The 10491-nt window shown below is 40.5% G+C and overlaps 1 long non-coding RNA gene across 1 annotated transcript; it reads left to right on the forward strand.

The window, feature by feature from the left end:
* Positions 1 to 1345: 1345 nt before the first annotated feature.
* Positions 1346 to 4491, forward strand: LOC131416313 (uncharacterized). The gene is made up of 5 exons (XR_009222577.1): positions 1346 to 1363; positions 1523 to 1585; positions 2959 to 3006; positions 3499 to 3549; positions 4246 to 4491. It is a non-coding gene; the product is annotated as an uncharacterized LOC131416313 (long non-coding RNA).
* Positions 4492 to 10491: the final 6000 nt, after the last annotated feature.

Raw genomic sequence — 10491 nt, forward strand, 5'->3', positions numbered from 1 at the left:
ATAGTAGAGTAAGATTCCAAGTGCTTCAGCGGCTAAGTCAGTCACATGCAGATCAGCGGGTCTGGAATGGAAACTTGTGAGTCACATTGAGAAAGGAGAGAAATAGGTGTCTTCATGAACCAGAGAAAGGAAGCTTTCCCCCAAAGGCTTTCTTTTTCTAGTCCTTCCTGAAGTCAATTTATTTCTCAGAAGTCAATTTATTTCTCAGCTATTATTTCTTGTTCATTCATTTGCATTAAAATTGTTACTTTCCCCCATCCCGTTCCTCCCAGTTTTCCTTCTGGTAGCTCTCAGTTTATCAGATGCGGGGTTTGGGGTTCTTTACTGCATATAAATGAATGATAAAGCAAAGTGACTGAATCAGAGAGCTAATGATTTTGGCCTTATTGGCAGGATGCCCATAACCTGCTGAACCAGGCAGCCACAGTGACTACGCATCTTTGACTATAGTCCAAGAAGACCCTGGTTGAATGCCCATTAGGCTTACATGGTTATGATGCTTTTATGGTTAGCAAGCCCCAAAACATCTAGACTGTGCATTCTATGGGACAGACTGGAAAATGAAGTCCTAGACATAGCCCATTAAATGACAAAATAGCAGGAGCAGCCCATTTTAGAGTCGATGCCATTCTTGTTCATGCACTTTGGAAACAGCTGTTTTCCTTGCTCTGAACCCCCTTTTGTTTTTGTTTAGTTTTCAGGAGCCTGGAAAGATTATAGAGGGGGACTCTCTGAAATTTTTTTTTGTTCCAGTCTGACCAATTCACATTTGGAGACACAATATCAAATGCTCCTTCCTAACCTGACCCCCTCAAAAGAGGGTGGTGTAGGGACACTGAGCATACTCCTGGGTGGCAGTTAGTCTTCTGGACTTTCTAGCAGTTGGCAGAAGAGAGACTTGTGGTGAGACCACATTTGATTCAATATACCCTTTTATGTTCCGTGTTTTCCCCAGAAAAAGATTTAGCTGGAATGGGAAGTGTGTGGAGATTGTGGAAATATTGTTGCTAGAAAGTGCTTGAGCTGTTCTTTTCTTTTTTGTCTCCTCTAGAATTCCTAGAGATTATTGCTGACCCAGCGCTATCTGCTGAGGGCACGCCGGTCATTGTCGTAGCGCCGTCTGAAGAGCCATCTGTGATCATAGGGCCCTTTAATGGAAAGCCCGTCATTGATGGAGACATGATCATTAACCTAAAGCCGAGCACTGAACTAGAGTTAACCAGTGACCTGGAGTCGACCACAGACCTGGAGTCGGCCACAGACCTGGAGTCGACCACAGACCTGGAGTCGGCCACTGACCTAGATTTCATTCGTGATGCAGGATTGACCACAGAAGCGTACTTGCAGAACACACAGGCTTCTGGTAAGCAAGGGTTCTGGCTTCAGAGGAGGCCTGGGCAGGAGTTGGTGGGCTCCCACTTTGCATTTCTGAGGGAAAGCCTGCTTTCCCTGCTGTCCTCCAGTGAACTTGGTTCCCAACGTAAGCTTGTGACCACACCCATCTTCCATTTTGTTTTCCTAGAAATGTCTACTGCTGTGGAATCAGACATCCTCAGCTTTGTGAAAGAAGCCAGTGAGGCCACAGGTAAGGATTCCTGTCTTCAAAAATGCAGATTTATCCCTGCCTCCCTTTCTTTGTTTATAGCTCATTGCACACGAATGTCCTATGGTCACTTATACATTTGGGGATACTTTTGCTGCTTTGTTCTCTGAGGTGGAGTAAACCTTGCCAAAAGATCTTTGAAAGTTGAGGAAAACTGGAGCATTTTGCTAGAGTGTCAGGAGATGAAACCAGTTGAACACCAGCATAGCTCCAGCCCAGAGCTCTGCCCCACCTGATCTCCAGGACCAGCCGTCTGGGCTTCTCTAGAGAGGACGAGCTCCTTGGTATCTCCAAGGGGTTGATGGATGTGGTGGCAAGAACAAGGTTAATAATTCCCTTTTCTTTTCTGCTTGACTACGATACAATTCACACAGAGAACTTTTCCGGTGAAGATTATGGTAAGTGTAAATCTTATTTGTATTTAGACTGAATAGAAGAAAAAGATTTAAAAGCTTCGTGAATTAAACATGAAGTCCCTGCCCATCTCTTTCTCAAGCCTCCATCGGTTTTCATTTTTCTATCTGCCGCTTAGCCAAGGGGTCATAAGATTTCAGTGTCTTCTGCCCCTACAAACAAACCCCAATAGTTTGAGGAATGGCTGGGACTTTTGCTGTGAAAGAGCCTTGGACCTTGCCTACAAAAGCAAATTTCTAAACAATCTGATTCTTATGTGTGCAAATAATAGCTAATATGTATTGAGATCTATATTCCAGCACTGCTCTAAGTGTATTGCGGGATTGCAGGTAGTAGTGGAGGAATCTAGAAATTGTATTTTAGTGAGGCTGAAGAGCCTGTTAAAAAGGGTTGTTTCTCTGGTTTTACATTCTTGCCCTTACACTAATTGTCTTCCTCGAAGAATATACCTCATTTGCAAAGTGAAGCTGTACCTCAGTATTGCCTTCTAACTACCCAACCTATAGTGGTTGATTAATAAATTAACGTAAGTTAATGTTTTCTCCTGCCTTCCCACCCCCACTCCCATCCTATGGGGCATTAGGTAAATTCTCATGTTTGACTACAAGAGCAAGAAGCAGCCTCATGGCCCAGATCCATCTGATCATTTCTCCTAATATACCAGACTCCATAGCCTGCTTATCAAGAGATGCTTTCTGACTGTGGCAATTACCAATAAACCAAGAAGCTTTGTTATTGTTTTTTTTTTTCTTCTGTAATGCATTTATTTTTTGTTTTTCAGTTTTACTGAGATATAACTGACATATAACATTATATAAGTTTAAGGTGTATAACATAAAGATTTGATATATGTATATATTGAGAAATTTTGGTTTTTAATAAGAGAAAATCCATGGAGGTTTTAACCTTTTAAATTAAGAAACTTACTCCTTTATTTCTAGAAGGTGTCACTGCTGCTTATTTCGATGAGCTCGTCCCTGGAGCATCAGGTAAGTCCAAAGATCTTTGACTTTTTTGCCTATTCTTGGTCTTTGAGGAATTTTTTCTTGGGAGGCTTTCCAGGACTGACTTAAGAAGTGGGTCTCTGGTAGGTACTCTGCCTGTGTTTACACCCTTCTCGGCCAGGTGCCACATTCACTTAGCTGAATCCACTTTTGGGGGAGAAGAGAGAATATGGCTCTTGCACATGGGGATGTGACTGGTTCATGTGCTACTCTCAAGGCTTCCAAGTGTGAGTGGAGACCAACCCTTTACCCAAATCCTTCTCATGGAGAGCATTTGCGTTCCGTTTCCACTGGTAAGATTTCAGGCCTGGCAGAGTGCCTTGGCGGTTAGGAGAAGGAAAGTTGCAGTGTCACAGACACAGTGGAGTCCTACGTTAACTAGGGCTTCTTGGGGCTATTGGCTGAATACTGGACATACTGAACACCAGACACACATTACTGGAAATGAATAAAAACCATTTCTTTACTTAATTGCAGATGAGCCCAGCACCTCATTTGGAAGTGATGAGTCTGTCTCAGTGCTTTTTTGTAAGTTTCTTCTCTCTTGCCCCTGATATCTTTAATTAGAGATTCGATACCATTTTCCGTGCTGGTTTTAATCCACTGGGAAAGGATTCTAAACAGCTTTCCCAGATGTTGAGATCAGCTATAAAATCTAAGTGAGATCAGCTATAAACTCTAAGGTGGAGGTTAAAGACAACTTCTTTTCTTTCTGAGGTTTATCTTCCAAGTCTAATTGTCTGGATTTTCAGTAACCAGATAGGCATAGCATAAATAAGTCCTCTCCCTTGAGTTTTCTAAGATTCCTTTTCTTCTTGTCTCTCTAGGATATGGATTCCAGTCCAGTCCATGAAATTTTTTTAAGGGAGAGCCTGAAGAAAAGGCATCAGATATTCTGATGCATAGAGCATATAATTCAGTTAAAAACTGTAAAGCCTTGGGGCTCTGAATCAGGAGGTGCCAGTTTTAATACTTGGCCTCACTCTTGGCTTTTTTGGAAGCCACTAAAATGATTTCTTCATGAAGTAAAATGGATACCCAGACAGTGTGTAAATATCTCACTTAAGACACAAAGAGAGGAAGGGAGAATAAGAAATTAGACCTTAAAGAGATTAAGTCACATGCTGAAGGTCACAGTGGGAAGTGGGAAAGATGGACCTGATCTTTTGAGCACTAGGTTCTCGTTTCTCTTGGTAACGCCTGTTTTTTTTGTTTTAAATTTAGAAAATGGAGCAGATTTTCCATTACCTATAACCAACACTCTGCTAACAACTTTCTAAGAAGATTGTGAGTTTCTGAACAAACCTACCATTCCATTATAGGAAAATGCATAATTGTAAAAGACTCTGAGACATAGGATGTACCCAGCTGAGGATAAAGAGCAGAGGGAATTGTGTACAGACAGAGAAGAGGCATCTCTTAACCATGTCGCATTTAACATGGGGTCAATAAACGTTCCTTTGAAATGAATTCTGAGAGGGGTTTTTGTTTTATGAGGGAACAGATTACTTAGTTGCCTTGTGTTAGTACCAATAATCGTTTATTCCTCTTTGATAGATTCTTTATAACCAGGCTCCCACTCTTTTTTTTAAATTAATTAATTAATTATTTATTTATTTTCCCCAAAGCCCCAGTAGATAGTTGTATGTCATAGCTGCACATCCTTCTAGTTGCTGTATGTGGGACGCGGCCTCAGCATGGCCGGAGAAGCGGTACGTCGGTGCAGCTGTACGTAGGTGCGTGCCCCGGATCCGAACCCCGGGCCGCCAGCAGCGGAGCACGTGCACTTAACCGCTAAGCCGCGGGGCCTGCCCCAGGCTCCCACTCCTGATGGCCACAGGAAAGCATGAAGTGAATCTATGGAAAGTATCTTTAGTTTTCTTATTCCTGCTATAACAAATTACCACAAACTTAGTTGCTTAAGACAACGCAGGGGCCAGCCTGGTGGTGTAGTGGTTAAGTTTGCGTGCTCCGCTTCAGTGGCCTGGTGTAGACTTACGCGCGGCTTATCAAGCCGTGCTGCGGTGGCATCTCATATACCAAATAGAGGAAGGTGGGCACAGATGTTAGCTCAGGGCTAATCTTCCTCAGCAAAAAGAGGAAGATTGGCAACCGATGTTAGCTCAGGGCTAACAGATTTTTTTTTCACCAGAAAAAAAAAAAAGACAACACAAACCTATTATTTTACAGTTTTGTAGCTCAGAAATCTGAAAGGCATCTCACTGGGTTAAAAACCATGTGTCAGCATGACTGAGTTCCTTTCTGGAGGCTTTATGGAAGAATCCATTTTCAAGTCTACTTTCCTTGGCCCTCTTGTGTCTTCAAAGCCAGCAATGGCTGGTTGATTCTCACACATCACAGAGTCACTGACACTGACTCTACTGCCTCCCTCTTCTAATTTTAAGGAACCTAAGAACACATTGGGCCCCACCTGGGTAATCCAAGATACTGTCTATTTCGAGGTCAATTGATTAGCCACCTTAATTCCCCTGTACCACATAATTTAACGGATTCACTGGTTCCAGGAATTAGTGAGTGAGCATCTTTGGCAGGCCATTATTCTTCATACCACAGACAGGATAGGACATCTTATTCTAGAACTGGTTTGGTTCAGTGAGGGGTGGATACAATTACCCTTGCTTTTTTAACGTTTACACTAGATTTTTGCAAAAGGGTATATATGAGTTTATGTTAAATTAGTTGATATTGCACATATTTGTACTTTGCAGTAGGTGTATGCAATAGTGTAAATGACAAACAAAAATGGTAGAAATTTAGAGTGGTGTGCAGACTTGGGAATGGGGAGATATAGATTCTAGTCGTATTTCTGCCACTTATGAACCCTAGCTGCCTCCTGTAAAATGAGTCAGTTATACTAAATCAGTTGAAAGTTTCTTTGTGCTCCTTAATATATTTCAATATATGATATACCAATGTTTGGAATCATTAACTTAAAGAATTATTAACTTATTAGCTTGTCTCAGGGAGAAATATTCCATGTTCACTAGTGGTTTTTATACAACATGCAATAAATCCCTTACTCCTATGATGGGTTTGTACCAGAATACATCAGATTTTTGGATGCCTTATCCTGACTCCATCAAGCCCCTTGTCTCAGGGCTTTTCCTCTAACTAGGAAAGTAGTTCCAAGGCCTCCACTGATCTCTTTTAAGACTGTAAAACTATTTCTGTTCTTCCAGTCACTATTTTTCCAATTTCTCTTTCCATTTTCTTTTTAATTGTAAGCAGATTTCAGCATGGAATTTTATGATAGACCATTAGAATGACTTGTGAAATTTAGCCAGGGGAAAGTGTTGGTGGACTTAAAATAGGCACTGATTAGTATCTATCCAGAATGGAAACAAATTTAATTTCAAATTCTAACTGATCAGTTAAAAGTGGCAGCCTAGAGTGCCAAACCCTGGAATTGGTTGAAGGGGGAATTTGTAGCACGTGTACTGAGTATTTGCTGATCCTGGTGTAAGTGGCAGTTGAAGCTATGGGTTTGGATGAGGTCAATTAGGAATAGTGTATATATTAGGAGGAGTAAACACTTGAGAGAGCCCTGTGGGAACTTATCACACGAGCAAGCAAATGATGAGGAGCCCCAGCCAATCATGTCCTCAGAGTGATAGCTGCCACTGTGCAAGGTGCGGACTGAGCTGAGAGGTTTACATAAGTTATTTGCACTATGTACAAGTTCTGTGTGGTATCGATATTATATAAAATCAATTAATTTGTACCCCAAATTAATCAAACAAAATAGTAAATAATAGTTAACGTAAATTTTGTGCAATTTATATATAAATATTGGACAAATTTTGATAATGGTGTAGGCTATTCTGTTTCTGTAATCCAGAAACCCCCCAATTTTGAAGCATTTGGTTTACTTTAGACCATTCATATTTAATTATTGATATGTTGGGGCTTAAGTCTGCCATTTTACTTTTTGTTTTCTGTTTGTCTTGTTTTTTCTGTTTCCTATTGTCTTGCCTTCCTGTGGGTTACTTGAATGTTACAAAAAAAATTTTCCATTTTGGCTCATGTATAGTATTTTTTAAGTGTATATCTCTTTGTACAACTTTTTTTTAGTGGTTGCTGTAGGTGTTATGTTATATACACATAACTTATCACAGTCTAATTGAGTTAACATTTTACTGCTTTGAAGTATAGAAATCTTACCTCCCTGTATGTCTCCCTTTACTCTCCTCTGCTTTTAATGTAATTGTCTTAAATATTTCTCTACATACATGTACACCCATATCAAATAGTGTTATAATTTTTGCTTCAACTGTCAAACATTTGGAAAGCTCAAGAGAAAAAGGAATATATGTTTTATTTACCCATATTTTTCCCTTTCCATGGTTTTCTTCTTTCTTGATGTTCCAAAGTTCCTTTTATCATTTCCTTTCTGTTTAGAGAACTTCCTTTAGCCATTCTTTTCAGGTAGGTCTGCTAGTGACACATTCTCTTGTTTTCCTTCATCCAGTGTCTTTATTTCCCTTTCATGCCTGAAAGATAAATTCACCATGTATAGAAATCAGGATTGGCAGTTCTTTTCTTTCAGCACTTAAAAAACATCGTGCCACTTCCTTCTGGCTTTTGTGTCTGATGATGTTTTCTGCTGTCATTTGTATTGTTTTTCCCCTATAAATAAGTTGTTTCTCTTGCTGCTTTCAAGATTTTTTTCTGTCTTTATTTTCAGATATTTGATTATGATGTGTCATGGTGTGGATTTCTTTGGGTTTATCATGGTTGGAGTTTGCTTGCCTTTTTAAATCTTTAGGTTTATGTCTTTTGCCAAATTGGGGAAGTTTTCAGCCATTATTTCTTTGAGTTCGTTCTGAGGACTGCCCTGTTTCTCCTCTCCTTTTGGAAGTCAGATGACACGAATATTAGGCCTTTTTTCTTTTTTTTTCTTTTCTTTTTTTGTGAGGAAGATCAGCTCTGAGCTAACATCCATGCTAATCCTCCTCTTTTTGCTGAGGAAGACTGGCTCTAAGCTAACATCTATTGCCAATCCTCCTCCTTTTTGTTTCCCCAAAGCCCCAGTAGATAGCTGTATGTCATAGTTGCACATCCTTCTAGTTGGTGTATATGGGACGCGGCCTCAGCATGGCCGGAGAAGTGGTGCGTGGGTGCGCGCCTGGGATCCGAACCTGGGCCGCCAGCAGCGGAGTGCACGCGCTTAACCGCTAAGCCACGGGGCCGGCCCTAGGCCCCACAAGACCCTGAGGCTCTGTTATTTTTTTTAAATTTTCTTTTCTGTCTTTTTCTCTCTTGTTCAGATTGGGTAATTTCTATTGTTCTCTTGTTCTATCTTCAGGTTCATGGAGGTTTTTCCTCTGCTGTTGAGGCCATCCATTACGTTTTTAAATTTTGGTTATTGTAATTTTCAGTTCTAAAATTTCCTTTTGGTTCTTTTATACATTTTGATTTCTTTGCTGAGAATTTCTCTTTCTTTGCTGAGATTTTCTACTTTTTAATTTGTTTTAAGCATGTTTGTAATTGCTCATTGAAGCATTTTTATGATGACTGCTTTAAAATCTCTGTCATGTAATTCTAATATGTCTGTCATTTTTGTTCCAGCATCTACTGATTATCCAGTTCATTCAAGTTGAGATTTTCCTGATTCTTCGTATGACAAGTGATTTTTCGTTGAACCAGGATATTTTAGATATTATGCGACTCTGTATCTTATTTAATTCTCTCTTAGCTGGTTTCCTATGACACCAATACGGCAGGGGAAAGGTGGTGGCACTACATTACTGTCAGGTGGGGGTAGAAGTACAGGTTTCCCCCTCAACCTCTGTTGACACCCAAGTGGCGGAGGGTGAGAGATGGAATTCTGGCTCTGCACTAAGGCCTCCACTGATACCGCTCTGAGAGGAGTGGGAGTGCCTCATTACTGCTTCCCGTGTGGACTCCACTGGCACCACCCTAGTATAGAAAGGAGGGGTGCTTCTTTACTGCTGGATGGGGGAAGAAGTCCAGGCTCCTCCAGTCCAGTGGTCTCCATTGACATTATGTGGTTGGGGGCAGTGAGGGGCTCAAACTGCTAGATGGGGATGAAAGTTCCAGTTCCTACTCGGCCTTCTCTGACACTGCTCTGGCATGGGGTTGAGGCACCTTGTTACAGCCTGGCAAGTGTGGAAGTCTAAGCTCCTCACTTGGGGCCATAGTTTTTTCTATGGTGTTTGACTGTAGTAGAGTGGTTACTGTTTAAATATTTTTTGCCTTGGTAGGCTGTCTGTTTCCTGGTCCTTTGGCTAGAAAGAATGGGCTTTTGTTGGGGCTTTTTTCATCTGTGTCTCTTGGTATTTCTGTGTTACTGGCTTTTTTAACTACAAGTCAGGGATTTATAAAGCAAAAAAGAGATCTAGAGAACTTGCCGTCATGTCATTTCTTGGGTCCCTGGCTCAACTGCCTTGTTCTCTCCAACTTGAAGAGTCTTCTTATGTTTGTTTTATCTGTCGTGTTCAGGATTTTTAGTTATATGCAGTGGGAGAAATAGGAAAAAGTGTGTATACTCCATTTTTCTGGAAGCAGAACTTGGTTTATTTTAGACATAAATAAAGAGGCAGCAGGCATTTTTTTAGATGGGACTGGGCTTTGTTTCCCATATTGAAACACCTGAGGGAAGATGACTTGGAGGTGCCACTACTCTATGCATAGGTAGAGAATAGGCTGAGTCGTTTACATGCCAAAGTGCAGAATCATTGGCATTTAGATGAAGGAGACTTAGATATCATTAACGTTCACAAGCAATCAGATGACATACCATGATGGATTCATTCAGCAGCATTCCTTTTAGATGGCTTTTCTGCTTCTTTTTGAATACTTCTAGTGCTAAATAGAGTGGCTACTTAGCAAAACACATATATATCTACATTTTTTTTTGAGGAAGATTAGCCCTGAGCTAACATCTGTTGCCAATCCTCCTCTTTTTGCTGAGGAAGATTGGCCCTGTGCTAACATCCATGCCCATCTTCCTCTACTTTATGTGGGATGCCTGCCACAGCATGGCTGGATAAGTGGTGTGTAGGTCTGCACCCAGGATCTGAACCTGTGAACCCTAGGCCACTGAAGTGGAGAACATGAGCTTAACCGCTATGCCACCCAGCCTGCCCCCACGTATTTTTTTTTTTGATAATTCATTATTAGAAAGTTGTCATGAGGGAGAAAGAACAAAACCACTCCCTTTGAATAAAAGAATAAATAAATGAATTTGCATTGTTGAACTTTTATTGTCATACTCTATGCTAGGTAATTTTACATATATTGTGCATTTGACTCTTATATATTAACCCTGTTACATTACCTATGACAACATCGGTTAAACTTAAAAAACTTATACCAATTCTAAACTTTTTCATATAAATCAATTTTTTGAATTATGACAGGAGGATATTTTCATTGTAGAAAACTTGGATAAATAAAAAAGTCTGGACAAAATACCATTCATTACCC

This window comes from Diceros bicornis, chromosome 17 (genome assembly GCF_020826845.1).
Source record: "Diceros bicornis minor isolate mBicDic1 chromosome 17, mDicBic1.mat.cur, whole genome shotgun sequence".
In the NCBI taxonomy this organism is placed as follows: domain Eukaryota; kingdom Metazoa; phylum Chordata; class Mammalia; order Perissodactyla; family Rhinocerotidae; genus Diceros; species Diceros bicornis.